The sequence below is a fragment of the Myodes glareolus genome, chromosome 25, assembly GCF_982192425.1.
Source record: "Myodes glareolus chromosome 25, mMyoGla1.1, whole genome shotgun sequence".
Taxonomy (NCBI): domain Eukaryota; kingdom Metazoa; phylum Chordata; class Mammalia; order Rodentia; family Cricetidae; genus Myodes; species Myodes glareolus.
In genome coordinates, this window is record NC_142050.1 from 32,680,495 (window position 1) to 32,696,393 (window position 15,899).

The 15,899-nt window shown below is 44.8% G+C and overlaps 1 protein-coding gene across 4 annotated transcripts in view; it reads left to right on the forward strand.

Moving 5' to 3' along the window:
• The window catches only part of Cald1 (caldesmon 1), a 223,669-nt gene that overhangs the window by 88,720 nt on the left and 119,050 nt on the right, over nucleotides 1-15,899 (forward strand). For all 4 annotated transcript variants that reach the window (XM_085683798.2, XM_085683800.2, XM_085683797.2 and 1 more), the window contains exon 2: nucleotides 6,979-7,065. The gene's annotated coding sequence lies outside the window, so the exon portion shown is untranslated. The remainder of the gene's footprint in view (nucleotides 1-6,978; nucleotides 7,066-15,899) is intronic.

Sequence of the window (15,899 nt, forward strand, 5' to 3'; positions counted from 1 at the left end):
ATTCTCACTATGTGGCTCTGGCTGTTCTGTAACTTGCTATCGTAGACCAGGTTGGCCTCAAACTCACAGAGATTTACCTACTTCTGCTTCTACTTCTGAGTGCTGAGAGTAAAGGTGTGTGCCACCAACTATTTGCTAGATAATTTTTAAAGTCTTTACACAGGCTTTTGTTTATCTCTGTGATTCTTAATTTCGATGTACTGTGTTTTCCTTCATACACACTGGCATTGATTTTTTGTTTTTTGTTTTAACTTATTTTTGCAGTTACTTGTTTGAGGGAAGGGAGACAACTTGTGGGAGCTGGTCCTCTCTCTCTACCACGTGGGTCCTGAGGATTGAACTCAGGACAGTTGGCAAGCTGTCAGGCTTGCCAACAAGTGCCTCTAACTACTGGGCCATCTTGCTGACTGGGTATCTTCTTTTAATTGCTTGAGAAGTGGTTATATGCATCCAGCGTGTTTTGGTCAAGTTCATACCAACTTTCCTCTGTTCCAATTCCTCCCTCATCTCTTTACGACTTTACATCCCAACATCATGAGGTCTTTGTGTGTTTCCCACTGAATCTGTTTAGTCTTCCTAGGTGTGAAGGGGGAGAAGGTCAACTACTGGGACAAGGGGAGCCTCTAAGGCAGTGTTTTTCAACCTGTGGGTTGTGACCCCTCTGAGAGTCAAATGGCCCCTTTCACAGGAGGGTTACCTAAGACCATCGGAAAACACAGATATTTATAGTATGATTCATAACAGTAGTAAAATTACAGTTATGGAGTAGCAACAAAAATACTTTTATGGCTGGGGGTCACTACAACAGGAGGAACTGTAGTAAAGGGTCATAGCATCAAGAAGGTGGAGAACCACTGCTCCAGAGGGACATGTCCTTGCAGAAATTCTCCAGTCTCAGCAGCCACCAATTGCTAACAGCTCCTCAGCTAGGGATAGAAGTTTAGAAGCACCTCACCACCCCATGCTGGGATTTGTGCAGGTCTTGCAAATGCTGCCAACAACCACAGTGAGTTTATGTACAACTGCCCTGTTGCATCCTGAAATAAGGTTCCCTTACAGTCATCCACAGCTGCTGGCTCTTACAGTCTTCCTATCCTCCTCATCTATAACATGAGGGGCGGCTTGTTGGGGTATCTGTCCCACCCAGTACCCCACAGCCGGCAAGCCCCAAAGAAAATCACACATAGGACTCCATAAGATTATAAACTGATGGGCCCATTAGCTCAGTCTTCTTATTGAACTAATTCTTACATCTTACGGTAACCCATAATTCTTGTCTGTGTTAGTCATGTGGCTCAGTACCCTTTTCAGCTGTCAGCTCACATGTTGTTTCTTCAGTGATCTGGGCAGGAATGGTGGAGGGAGCTTCCTGCTTCCCAGAATACTCCCGTTCTTTTTGCTCCACCTCTACTTCCTGTCTGGTTTTCCCACCTCTACTTCCTGCCTGGCCAGTCAGCATTTATTTAAAATATGATTGACAGAATACAGACAATTCTCCCACACCACTCATCAACAAAAATCCCTGGCCTTCAGAGAAGGAGGAGGTGTGATGTGGACGTCCTGGTTAGAGATGAGCACTTAGCAGCTCCATTCTCTGTGTGTTGACCAGTTGTTCACGTCTGTATTACCACTGTCTCCTTCTATAAGCAACTTCTCTGGGTGAGGGCTGAGAAGTACACTAATCTGTGGGTATAGAAATAAATCATTAGGATTTGGTTCAACTTACACTGTAGAACTATAGTAATAAACCAGCATGCTACTGGCATTTAGACATGCACATTGACCAGCGAAAGAGATATAAGTGCAACTCCTACTATCTGGCTATCTATCTACCTGGCTTTGACTAAGAGACAAAAAGCACACATTGTTGAAAAGACGGTATCTCTAACAAGTGGTGATGGGCAAACTGGAAAGCTTGTAGAAGAAGGAAGCTAAATCCTTCTCTCTACTGGACTGCACAAAACCTAACTCCAAATGGATCAAGGACTTCAAAATAGTAGCTGATCCCCTGACTCCCATAGAGGAGAAAGAAGAGAACATTTTTTTCAGCCAATAGGCTCAGGAAAGACCATCTAAACAGGATCAGCGATAGAGGGAGATATAATAGCGTTTTTATGTCTTAGTTACAAAATTCTTATGTGGGGATATTTTCTACTCTTTTTTTACCACCCCCACCCCCAAAATAGCACTAATCTGTTTCACATTTAGTTCAACAAGCATCATGATAATTCAAGGTCAGATTTAGTTGTTGTTATCGCTTTCCAGATAGACATCAAACTGGGGTTGCTTTTCCTGTTGGTGTGGTAAAATCCCAAGGCACATGCAATTAAAGGAGAAAGAACTTATTTTCCTCACAATCTCACAATGCTAGGATGTCATCCATTGTCGCAGGGAAATCAAGGCAGTGGTTCATCTCTTTGTACCCACAGACAGGGACAGAGAGCAATAAATGAACGCATGCATGGTACGCTCAGTTCGCTATCTCTTTTTCCTTCCGTCCGGGGCCCAGCTCATGAGACAGTACTGACTGGGTTCATCATGGGTCTTCTAACCTCAATAAACCCAATTAAAAGAGTCCCTCACAGATAGGCCTGAGGGCCGCCCACTTAATCTACACAATTCCCTATTGAGGCTTCCTTCACAGGTAATTCTACGCTGTGTGAAGTCATCAATCAAAACTAACCATCAGAGGGATGGAGAAATGGCTCAGAGATTAAGAGCCAGGTTCTCCCAGAGGACCTGGGTTCAGTTCCCATTACCAGATACACACATGGTATCCAGACATAAAAGCAGGCAAAATACTTATGCATATAAAATAAAGTACAATTTAAAACCAAACAACTACTCCAGACAACGACTAAAAACTAAATGCCGCTGGGTGCTGGATGTTGCTTTCCTCTTATCTTCTGTTAGTGTGGGAGAGTTGGAATAGCTCATGGCACAGAATTGAACTGAGGTAATAGTCTCCAGGAAGCCCACCCGAGATAGGTCTTGATAGCAGCTCTTCACCCACCTCTATTTTACCTCAGCTCTACGGGTGAGCATTCCCAGGGTCCCAAGGGACTTCCTCCTCCCTGCCTTCCTCCTCTCCCCCCATTTTTAATTTGCTTTCTCAAAGTAGAATTGACTATACTGTAAAATGGATTCTTCTTAGTGTTGAGTTCTGAATTCTTTTTCTAGTAGTTAATAACTACCACAAAAGGAAATACTCAAGAGCCCCACGGTTGAATTCTCTTTGTGAACTCTAGGTTTTTGCTGCCCACCCCTGTGGGACAGCTCCTCAGAAATGTGCTCCTTGGTTTTTGTTTGTGTTCTGCTTTGTTGGTATGAGACAGGCTCTCACCACACAGGCCAGGTTGACCTTGAACTTAATACTGTAGCCTCAGCCTCCCCAGTGCTAGGATTGCAGGCATGTGATGCCATTCCCTTGCGTGTTTTTAATTCTCTTATGTCCCCTTGTCTTTGGTGGTTTGAGGACCCCGGCTGTGGCAGAAACTGCTACATGGGAGTCTTGCCACTGTGGCTTCCCTCCTTGCCTCTAAGATGCTGAGCCTTGGAGTTCCGGTCACTGCGGCAGCTTTCTGATCTACCACAGGGTAGATCTTCTCTTTTGCCCAGGTTTTCAGTTGTTTCCAATAATAACACTGGGCTGCCGCATGTTAATCTACTCCAGGTGCCTTAGTGGCCTCTCTACACCCAATAAATTCATAAAGCCTGCTTCAAAACCATTTTTATAGCCAATAGTAGAAAACACTTAGAAGCCACGGTAATCCCAGGTGTTCAGTTGGGGAGAAAGCTTTGGGATAAGACACTACGGGTTTCATTTCGACTCTATTGTTTATCAACTGTGCAATAGTGAGTGGAAGTCTGTTTCTTCACTTTCAGATGGCAAACATTAAACAAGAGAACACATGCCAGGTTCCTGGTACACAGCAGGCTCTCAGTGAACTCTCAACGTTAGGATGTGAAATGTTTTTATCTCCCATGGAGACACTCAGGAGACAGAGGCAGGCAGATCTCTGTGTGTTCTAGGTCAGTCTGGTCTACAAAGTGAGGTCTAGGACATCCAGGGCTATTACACAGAGAAATCCTGCCTCAAAAAATCAAAAACAAGAAAAAGAAAGAGAGAGAGAGAGAGAAAATGTGAAATTCTATTTAAAAAAACATGCAAAGCCTGGGCTAGGCATGGTAGTTCACATCAATCCCAGCACTCAGAAGGCAGAGGCAGGAGGATCTCTGTGAGTTTGAAGTCAATCTGGTCTATAGAGCAAGTTCCAGGACAACCAGGGCTACACAGAGAAACTCTGTCTCAGAAAACACACACACACACACACACACACACACCTTTTAGAAATTATGGGATGATAGGACTAAGTGGTCCAAGAAAGGAGATGCAGTTGGCATTTTATTTACAGCTACAGAGTCTTTCGTACGTGTTGAGATACGTAACATAGTACATTCCCTTAAAAGATCATATGATTATATATAAACCATCTGAGTTGAAGATCTCTTCAAAATCTCCTCCAAGCACTTCATATTGTGCTGAGCAAGTGAGAGGCCAGGAGTGGTTAAGGGACCTGTTCAATACCCATCTACTCATCGGTGTTTATTTAAATGGCCTGAATACCCGAAAATTGTGCATTCCCTCCGTTCTAACAGACTTCTGATTTCCACACTCAATTATAAATGTGAGGAAGAGACAAGTATTAATGTTTTATTGCCACTGGCTCATTTTGACTCAACTCCACAGAGCTATTTTTAAATATTTTATTTTAATATCCATCTCCACAAGGTCCTTGGCTTCCTGCCTGTTGAGACTGAACTAGCCGCTTCCCATTCCTTTCCCATTTCAAGCATTGTGTCCTGCAGCTCTTACGCCTCTGTGTGTCCTTAGATAATGTAATGTTCCATCTTACTATCTGGAGTAGAAGACTGGGCGGAATGCAGGCAAAGCCACACGAAGCACTCTCTTGTTCGCAAGCGTGCAAAAGTGCCTCCTAACTTTATCTACAACACAAAATCTTTGTCATTCTCCTGGGCCCTAAAGGGAACCCTCTTTTGGGTGGGACAGAGCCACCAGCCACCCATACTCTTGGGTTTAGCAGCAAAGATAACACTTTGAAGACCCCTTCTGAGTCCCTGAATCCCATTGGGACTGGTCAATGAGTTTCACAATCTCAGCTGTTTGATCAAAATAATAACGCTGGCATCAGTGGGCCCTAATTCTGCTGCGGGAGGTAACATGTTAAATTAGTTCTTCGATTGGTTCTTCATGCTGGCTAAAACACCATCTACTTTCATTAAATCCCCAATTGCAGTGATCCCTGGTGAGAGGTAGTCCTTATCTGAAACTCTTCCTTGGCAACCATGTTGAAAAATCCTATCTAAGAACATTCTGAGTGAAAGAAAATTCACACATGATTATAGAGACACTTGCATATGACTTTAATCAGTTTCTATCAAGAAAAGTGCTAAGTGCTGTGTCTTGTGTCACCAAACAGTTCATTTAGCCACTTCTTAAGGACCCACGAAAATCACTACTCTAAGAGAGGCTGAAATCTGATGGGAAGGAGACCATCTCGGCTTTGCTTTCATTACGCCTTGGTTCTCCCATCCCAAATGCTTTCATGTGAAGTCCATTCCACACCCGGTTAGATGGCTAAGTCAAAGGGGCAGTAAATAGTGCCTGGCTGTTTGCCATCAGCTTGCTAGGGACTAGGGAAGGAAGGCAGGCTCATTCGCCGTGAGTCTAGTTTCCCTCCCTTTACTTTAGTCTTTTCCTTCCTTAACTACGTCTGGTCTAGACTTGGCAAGTGTTTCAGAGGAAGGTCAGCCAGAATGTCTGTGCATGGCACTGCACGATCAGCCGTGGTCAGAAGGGTATAAGGTGAGGGATGGTTCCCACCGACACTGATTGTCCTGAAACAGAGTAGAAAACCCACCCACGTCTCATTTTAAGACTTGCAGTGTGAGCATAGAAGGAACTTCCCTCACAGTTCCTCTGTTACTTACTTTGTTTTTTTTGTCTTATCCACAAGACAGCTTCCACGTACATACACACACTAGACCACAAAGGGGCTTTCTACCTACACGTAGCATGTTCTCCCCTGTTTTCCATTCACTAACTCTTTTTTTTAAAAAAATACTAAAAGTATTAGGAGCAGAGAAACAGAAGCTAGGCAAATAAACATTGGTCCTGTCAGGGCAGAAGTACAGCCATGCATTCTCTGCCTCATCATTTAGAATAATTCAGGCTTTGAGTCTGCAATTATTACATTTATTTTCTTTACAATGAAAATGCACACTAATTCCCTCCGTGTGTGTGTGTGTGTGTGTGTGTGTGTGTGTGTATGTGCTCACGTGCACAGGCAGATGACTTATTCATGAGCATGAGGTGCAGTTGTGCAGGTCAGTGGACAACCTTCTTGTCAAGTCTCACCTTTCCGCCATCTTTGGCCAGGGTTTCTTCATCGGGCTAGCTGGAAAGACAGCTTCTGGAGATTGTCGTATCCCCCAACTCCTATCTCTCCTGGGGTTACGGACCCTGGGTTCTGGGGATCCACACTCAGGTGGTCAGGTTTTCACAGCAAACAGTTTTGGCTGCCTAGCTATCTCCCCAATCACAATAACTATTTCTATCCCAGGTCTGCGTTCACTCCTCAGTGTCCTTCTGACAGTGGTAGCTGAGAGAGAACAGATGTTTTTAATACATACATTCTAGGGTTGGTGAGATGGCTCAGTGGGCAAAATCACTTGCCATCAAACCTGACAACCCACATTCAACCCCCAGAACCCACATGGTAGAAGGAGAGAACAGACTCCAAGTTGTCCTCTCTCCTCCACTCCTGCGCTGTGGCACATATGTGCCCACACACTCCCAAAATAAATAATAAATAAATGTACAAGAAAGAAGATATACTCTACATTAACTATAGGTTACTCTACTTAATTACCTTCCAATCTTCTTTTTTATTCCAGAAAATCGATAACAGATTTCAAGACCGACCAGTTCAGCCCACAGGGTTGGTGCCCAAGATTTGGAAGTAGACATCTGACTGCTTCCCTGTGAGTACAGTTTGTTTCTTTGGGCTCTGCTTTCAGTAATTATACGAGCTTTCTGTCTGACTTGCTAAATTATTGCATGTTAAAGGTCCATCATGAAAAAACAGCCTGCTTGTTGCAACCCTGATGGTTTAGTTATCACTCAGTGGGTCGGGTCCTGCTGCAGTCCTTCCTTGTTTTGTTAGCACTCAGTGGACCAGGTAGATGCTATCGAGGTTTTGAGGAATACTTCCTGCCTTTGTAATGACTTTCTGTCTTATCACTCTTCAGTAAGGGAAGTCTTTACCCCCTGTGACTAATGCTGTCACCGTGAGGCAGTGAAGCAGGTGACTCAACCCCATGGAGTCCATAAGCTCCTGGTTGTAAAAAGCCTAGGGATTTCAGGAGCAAGGTGCAGCCTGCACTTTCAGTAAGTGTACCAGTTAGTTTTCTGTTGCTGTGATAAAGCACCTCAGCCAAAAGCTTGTGAACAAAAGCGTTTAGCTTGGCTCACAGCTCCAGAGGGTAAGAGTCAATCCTGCACAGAAGAAGGGCAGCAGGGAGCAGCAGGAGCAGGAAGCTGAGAGATCACCTTCCAAGAGTAAACAGGAAAAAGAGAGTGAGCTGGAAGTGGACTCAGGCTGTAGCCCGCCCCCAGTGATGTACTTCCTCCAGCAAGGTTCCACGACCTTGGAGACCTTAGGTCTACAAGAGCTAGTTCCAGGACAGGCTCCAAAGTTACAGAAAAACCCTGCCTCAAAAAAAAAAAAAAAAGTTTCATAACCTCACCCAAACAACACCTCCAATCAGGGGCAAAATTTTAAATACACATGACTATGGGGCGGGGAGGGGAACTTGCTTTTCCTATTTAAACCACCATAAGTCTCTCAGCCGAGCACCCAAGAAGCACAAAGAGGGGTCCTTAAGGCAGGTTAGAGAAAGCGAAAGAAATGGGGGTGGGGTTAGTTGGGGTGTGACCTTAATTGAAAGGGGTTTTGTTTTGGTTTGGTTTTTCAAGAATTTAATACCATCCTCAGGCAACTATTGCTTCAGGATTATTTCATTTGTTCCCTATTCCTTCCTTTCTAGTTCCTCGTGTCCTTGGTTCTCTTTTAGCAGAATCTCTTTTGAGGGGGGGTGGTGGTGGTGGTGGTGTGTGTGTGTGTGTGTGTGTGTGTGTGTGTGTGTTTCAACTGTGTGACTACTGGCAGTTTTAAAAGGCTATCAATGTGTGTGTGCATTTGGATGGTGTGACCATTGGTAGAAAAAGCCATCAGTGTGTGTGTGTGTGTGTGTGTGTGTGTGTGTGTGTGTGTGTGTGTGCATTTGGACGGCAAGGCTGTTGGCAGAAACGGCTATCAGAAGTCTCCAAACCCCTTCTCTGCATACCCCCATCCTTTGCAATGCCAGCCCTCTTCAAGTACTCACTCCCATACCTCCTTCCTTACCATCCTAGCGTAGCAAGGAAATAGATGCCCGTTGTTGTGGAGGTACCCCCAAATGTCACTGACACTTGATTCTGGAAGTTCACACAAACTGCTGTTTCTATAAGGTAGGAAATTTTGCAGGAAGGAGCTGAGCCAGGGCACTGCAGTAAATGATGGCCAGTGGCCAGCGAAGGTGCCTCCCAGCTGTGCTTCATTACCTTCGGTCACCTGACAGGCTTGACAAAAAAGACCGTTTTCCTGTGAGATGTGAAAGACATGCTTTGAGTTGTAAGCACCCAGAAGCCTTTGCTCTTGTTTCAGAACAGCATGAATGGGAGACTTTATAGCCGCCGTGGGCCAATATGTTAAGAAACAGTTGAGGTGCCAGATGGAAGGAGAAGTTTGGGAATTTGTTTTCTTCCATTTCCAGAATGAGTTCCCCTGGACACGCTTAACAGAGTGTTTGGTCTCTCACTTAGTTCAAATTTGCTCCAATGTGTTATACATCGTAGGATTTCAATGTAAAATATGATGTTTGCCTATGACTTTCTGGGAGTGGTCGTAGAATGAGGTTTATGGGGAAAGGCCTGGAACCCACGTCCGTGCTGGAGTCTCCCCCACAGGACGCTGCTCCAGATCTTTGTCCTGAGACTCACGGGAAGTCCAGAACGGCCTGGGCACAGTCATATTTGGCTAGGGATTGAAGAACACATAAACACAGGTTCTCAGGGTTTTCCCACCTGGTTGGCTAGGAGAGCAAGAAGAAACGCTAGCCTCACGCATGAACCCTTGTAACCTTGACTAAATGATGGTGCTTCCCTGGCCAAGAAATTATATTTGGCTATTGGAGGAACTTTCTTGAGAGCTCACATCCATGAGAGCCCAGCACAGTTTCTCATGGAAGAGAATGCCAGAGTTTATGGGTAGAGCGGGCACAGCAGCAGGGTGAAAGGCAGATGCTGCTGCCAGGAGCCCTGTCTACAGGTCCTTTTGGACCCTGTTTCCCATTCACACAGAGAATATTCAGCGAAGAGAAAGGAATGGTTGAGCTACTTATACCTGAAACACAACTATCAGAAGTCTCACCTGGAGTTCCAAAATGGTAAGATCTAACTGCACGGACTCCTAAACTCTTCTTCCTTCTGCCCCGACTAAGAGCCACAACCCTCCAGCAAAAGAACAAAAGCGCAACTTGGATGGGGGAGGGAGCAGTGGGTTGAGACAGTTTCCTTCCTACTATTCTCTATACCCAAAGTTCAACAATGCCAAATTAAATCTCGAGTCCATTGAGTTTTCTGAGAGGAAAGGGCAGAGTTGCATTCCCTGAAACGGATATTTTAGGCTAAAGTTATTACTTGGGGGGAGATCTCCCCCCCCTTTTCCTGGTGCTAAACAAAAGTCCATCATTCATTCTAACACCAGCCTTTAAGAGCTGGAGACAAATGGAGTCTGAATATTCACGCCAGTGTGGTACAAATGAGCTGTGATCTCAGGATGTTGGCTGCTCTGCTGACAGGGGAAAGAGTGGTTTAATGTCTTTGGCTGAGAACACTTTCTGAAAGGATGGAGAAGGCCAACATTAATATCGAGTCCTGTTATTTAATTTTTAATAACTAAAAATGATGTATTGTGGATGGGGGCATCCGAAGACCGGAGGAAAGTGTGTTCCTCAAATCCAGAGAACGCAGAATGGGAACAAATGTCAAGGCACTGGGCTTTAAGGAAGGAGTCAGTCTATGAGCGTTTTCTTTAAGATCTTCAAAAACTTCCCCTCATGAGTATTTATAACCCGGATTTTTAACTTGATTTTATTATAAATGCAGGTGGTCCTTGCATTTAGGATTTCTTGATTTTACCAAGGGTGCAAAAGCTGTGTGCATGGATTAGAAACCGTGTTTCGAGTTTGGTGCTTGGGTCTGTTCCCAGGTTAGCTATATGCTTTCTGATGTTCCAGCAATGCTGGGTACCACAGCTCAGGTCCCGTCTGCCCATCGCAAATCAAACAACCAATGCCAGGGAGGACTGAGGCACTGACGCTTGGTAGGGCCAGGTGAAGTGGCTGCGCTTTCCAGGTTACAACAGCTTCATCGGGATAAAATAAATCGGAGAATTTATCTAAAATCATTTGTCAGAAAGGGAGACTCTGGGGACCCTGGGAACTGCCTCTCCCAGATAAATGGACAGTAGTTTGTAAACGAAAGATGTAATTATAAGTTGAGGGTGGTGGCTACCATTAGGTGCAACTTCCTCCAGCGACCATCTTCCTGTCTGAGTCATTTGTCCTACAGACACACACTGAATAGGATCTCCTCCACCCCAAGCACTATTTCAAGTCTGGGCTAGCAGTTCTGGTGTTCTTTCCTGTGAAAGGAACCCTTTTCAAAACTCAGTGCAATGGAGAACCTGGTGGATCCAGTGATGTACTCCGTGACGTACATTGTGGTGTCTGATACTCTTTATGCAGTTTTCATTGGCCTCATCTTGGCAAAGGGGCACAATATTTTAAAGTTATAGGCAAAATATTGCAATTGAACCATCTATGTCTGCCATTCTTCTGAAGTCATTTTTATTGTTTTTTGTTTTTTGAGATGGGGTTTCTCTGTAGCTTTGGAGCCTGTCCTGGAACTTGCTCTGTAGACCGGGCTGGCCTTGACCTCATAGAGATCCACCTGCCTCTGCCTCCCAAGTACTGGGATTAAAGGTGTGTGCCACCACCGCCCAGCTTGAAGTTACTTTTTAAAGTGACATCTGATTGTCCCTACATTATCTGTTTCCATAATTCTGGTTTTGAATGGCATTTAAGAGAAAGAAGAGGACCTTAACAATTGTTTCTGATGAATTGAAATAAAAAGCAGAGAAAGGCTGCCATGGCATTTGAATTGAAAGGTCATAAAAATCAGAGATGAGGCACCAGCAGGAGATGCTTATGAAGGCACTCGGACCTCTTGTTGGGATAGGGCCCTGACGCAACTCCAGGTCTAATTTCTTCCACTTAATATTATATCCTGTCTCTTAAATGAAGTCTCCAAAATAACCCACAAACCCCAGATCTCCCCAGAAACGGACACAGATGAACTCCCATGATTTAGATTCATGTCAAAAGCTAATTACGTGAGCAAAGAAAAACATGGCCGAAGTGTGAAGTGTGGTGGCTTGTTTTTTTTAAGACTTTAGAATGCATTTGGCTTATTTTCTCAAGTATCCCCCACTTAAGTGAAATAATAAATCAGTTTGCCAAAGCGCCAATGAACATAAACAAGAGATTCATTTTTACTTCATTAATAAACATCAAGTATAGAGTTACCCTAGGAGCAAGTGAGCCAAACCCTCTTGTAACATGAGGGGAGCCTGCTTGTTTGGGGATTTCTTTCCTGCCCTGCCCCCCAGCTGTTTAGTCCCAGAGAAAAATCACACTGAAATCTCTGTAAGTTATTATGCTGATTGGCTCGTTAGGTTAGGCTTCTTACTGGCTAACTCTCAACTCTTGATTAACCCATTTTTCTGATCTATCTTAGCCATGTGGCTCAGTACCTTTTTCAGTGGGACAGCTCACATCCTGCTGCTTCGGTGGCCTGGGCAGGAATGGGAAGAATCAACTTCCTCCTCCCCAGAATTCTCCTGCTCTCCTTGCATCATTTCCACTTCCTGTCTAGTTTTCCCGCCTACACCTCCTGCCTGGCCAATCAGCATTTATTTAAAACATGATTGACAGAATACAGACAATTCTCCCGCACCACTTCCCCCTCTTTTTTTAAAAAAGCAAAGAAAAATATCCATAGTCCATTTTTGGGGAATGTGGGCGTAGTATTCCAAGCTACTTTCTGCTGGTTGGGGGCGCTGATAATCTTATGGGGACCTAAAGAAAATTTAGAGTTATGATAGAGTCCTGACTGAAGTATCCTGTGAGTCTTGATCATCTCAGGCAGCAGTCTTGAATCTGTTCTGTATGAAGAACTCAGACATCTGGGCCATCTGTTCCTACCAGAGATTTTTCAGGTGGCCTTCCTTGGTCAAAGATGATTTTTCTTAACTCTGAATAAATCCATAGCCTCTCATTTTCTGTGGAAACAAAAGTAAAATCTCTTCTCCAAAGTAACATACCTTTTGACTTCAATTTTGAAGCCAAGGTATTTTCAACATACCTTTCTTCAGCATTTATAAGCAAATATTTTTTAGCAGCTGTTGCTCCTTTCTCAGCATTTAAACAATTTAAAGAGAGCATAATAGCATACAGTATCAAGATTCTCTGTATATTTTCCATCTTTATGTGACTTTATTTTAACCTCTATTTCTTTTATTTTTACTTTTAACTTTTGGCTTTTTGAGACAGGTTCTCTGCATATCTTTGTCCTGGAACTCCCTCTGTAGACCAGGCTATCTTTGAACTCCCTGAGATCTGTCTGTCTCTGCCTCCCAGGCTACTCATTCTTTTCTTTTTTTTTTTTACTCTGAGAACTTTAACCTTTAGCCTGTATATATTTTTAACAAAATGTAAACCATTTAGAGGTTTCCTTACTCTTTGAATCTCTCTTTACTGTATATCTCTCTTTTTCTGACCACATGGGTCTTTAATTTGCTAAGGAATATGGAGAAAACAACAGTCAAAAGCTCCTATGGCTTTTCAAGGTCCTTGCCAGGAAGCAAGCTGCAACATTGTTTCCATACTCCAGACTACCTGCTTGAAAGAGTCAAGAGTTTTCCCTGGCAGGACGGCCCAGAAAGCCGACATTTTAAAACAGCACAGCTTTTTTCCTGCTATTGCTGAAAACAAAAATGCTTTACTCTAGTCTCTCCCAAGCTTTCTCAGGCTTTTTGTGGATTCAGTTATCCACGTGGGCACCATTACAGCCACTGCGCTGTTGCTAAAGAGGCCTAGTGCTTTGGGCCTTGTGTCCCTGTGCTGGGATTAAGGGTCAAGCTGCTTGCAGCACTCCCAATCAGTTATGGCGGATGGCAGGGGTTCAAACAGCTTGCTGGAACTTCAAAGGGAGCTTGCGCTGTGAGCTCTTTGACTCATGTTGCAAGGAAAAATTTAAAAATCCGTGCAGAACAGGGCAAAGTAGGCCGCAGACACTGTCCGTACCTGTGTATCCTGGGAGGCGTGGAGGTTATGGCTGAGGGAGGGCTCGTGCCAAGCCCAGCTGGCCAAGCCAGGCTGGCGACAGGTAGCCAAGCCAGAGGCCGAGCTGGGGGTGGGGGGGTGGAGGGGTGTGTTGGTTCTTAAACCAAACGCTGGGCGCCAAATAATGGCGAATCAATCCCACACCAGTTATGTTTTAAGGGGTTATTTATTTTGGGGGGTAAAACTTACATACACCATAAACCATCAGGAAGGGAGCCTAGTCACTGGAGCAGGAGCCGGGAGCAGGAGCCGGGACCAAGCGCTGGAACCAAGAGGCCCGAGCCGAGATCTGTGGCTCTTTTTAAAAGAGAAATATACCACGCCCCAGTGGGCTGGTATTTCAGCGGCTATTGGCTGATGGAGCGGAAGGCCCTCCCGCAGCACCGTGGGCTCGTGCTTCAGTGACTATTGGCTAAAGCAGTGGAAGATACTCCGGCAGCACCCTCTGACAGGAAATCGCTCCTGGGAAGACTTGGTAGGCGCATGGAGAGCCTTCCAGACTGTCACGTGATCATTTATTCACTGAAGTCCTTGCTCCTGTCTCTCTGGCTTCATCCATTTGCAGGCCCTGTGTAGTTGAGAAGTGCGATTGAAAACTCACACTGTGGGGCCAGGTGACCTGATTATTAATCCCAAGTCTTCTATGAACTGGCTCTGTGCCCTTCCGTAGCTCCCTCGCCATCCTTGCATTTTGATATCTCTGTGTGGGAAATGAGGACAGTGAAGATTGTTACCAGGACCTAACACGGGTATTTGCAAGTTTCCTCTGCTAGCTAAACCGATTTTGTGGCCTAAGTTAAGCTTGAATAGGATCCTGATGAGTTCATATGAACACATCATTATGATCCACTCTTGTAATTTCTTACCAAGGTGGGACTGGCCTACGGTCAGACATTGTGAGCTGCATAAGGGCTCACAAGCCAGCAACTTGAAGTCCATGGTGCCCTAAAAATATGCTTCCTTGCACAGTGTGTTTTTGATGCATGTTTTTCCCTGTATGTTTTGATGTATGTTTTTCCCTGTGTGTTTTGATGCATGTTTTTCCCTGTATGTTTTGATGTATGTTTCCCCTGTATGTTTGTATGTATGTTTTCACAGTATGTTTTGATGTCGTGCTTTCCTGCACAGTGTGTTTTTGATGTTGTTTTGTTTGTTTGCTTGTTTGGTTTGGGTTTGGGTTGCTGCTGTTGTTTTGATTTATTTGTTTACATTTTGAGCAGGAATGTTCTTGGGGATGCGTATGTTTCTTATTTCTCCAAAAGTCACCACGTCTGAAATATTTACTTCTCTAAAAGCATTTTGTTGGTCACGCGTGGTGTAAAGGAACGCTCACATGATAAGCGAGTACTCCTAGGATGAGGGGCGGTTTCCCGGCTCTAGGGAGGAAGGAGAAGAGCTGAACAAGAAGTGAACGGTGAGGTTCTTAGCGGACAACTGCAGGGTTCTGATGAATCCACCTGCCCCAGTTCTACGCAAGTAGCTGCAGAAAGCAGTGGGAACTAGATGGGTGGAGTAAGTGCTTGCACGGGAGCACAGAATCACATGTTTAATGCTGTTTAATGTTTTCCCAATCAATTCCATTCATCAAGTATTTCCAATGCACCTATAATCACATAGAAAATACTCAAGACAGGAAGGGGATATCAAAGCCCTATGTTGAACAGCTTCAGATTCTAGCAAGGCAAAGAGAAACTAGGAAATACTTCAATAGCCCAGCTACGTGGTATTGAATATTAAGGGCAACGTTGGCAACTGCGGTCTAGCCGTTGAGTGAGAGGGATGGGCTCTGTGAGGCATGCCTAGAACACTAGCACTTGGGAGGCAGAGGCAGGAAGATGGCTACAAGTTCCTGGTCTATACAGTGAGTTCCGTGTCAGTAGGCTGTGTAGCAGGAAGAGGAGGAGAGGTGTTATCTGTTCATGATAAGAGTTGAACCAGATTCTAGGGGGGAAAAATCATGAGATGGCGGAGTGGGGAGTAGTGAGCACCGCTCACTTGCTCACTTGAAGAGCAAAAGCAAGGTCTAACGAGAACAGATGGTTCGGCCTGGCTGAGAGCTGGGTTCATCTGTGAGGGTGAACATCAGAAATAGCCACGTGAAGGCTACTGTCTATGGAGGATGGTGGCCCATGGGAGGGAGGTTATCCTTTCTCAGCTGGCCCCTTGGACACCTAAACCTCTCCATCACTAGCCCTCTCCGTGGTACGCACTCCCCATACCAGGAGTCCTAGGTGCCCAGCAGCACCCCTGACCTTTAAGGCTTCACCAAATGGAGACAACAGTGACTTTCAAGTTGCTCCTAAGGCATG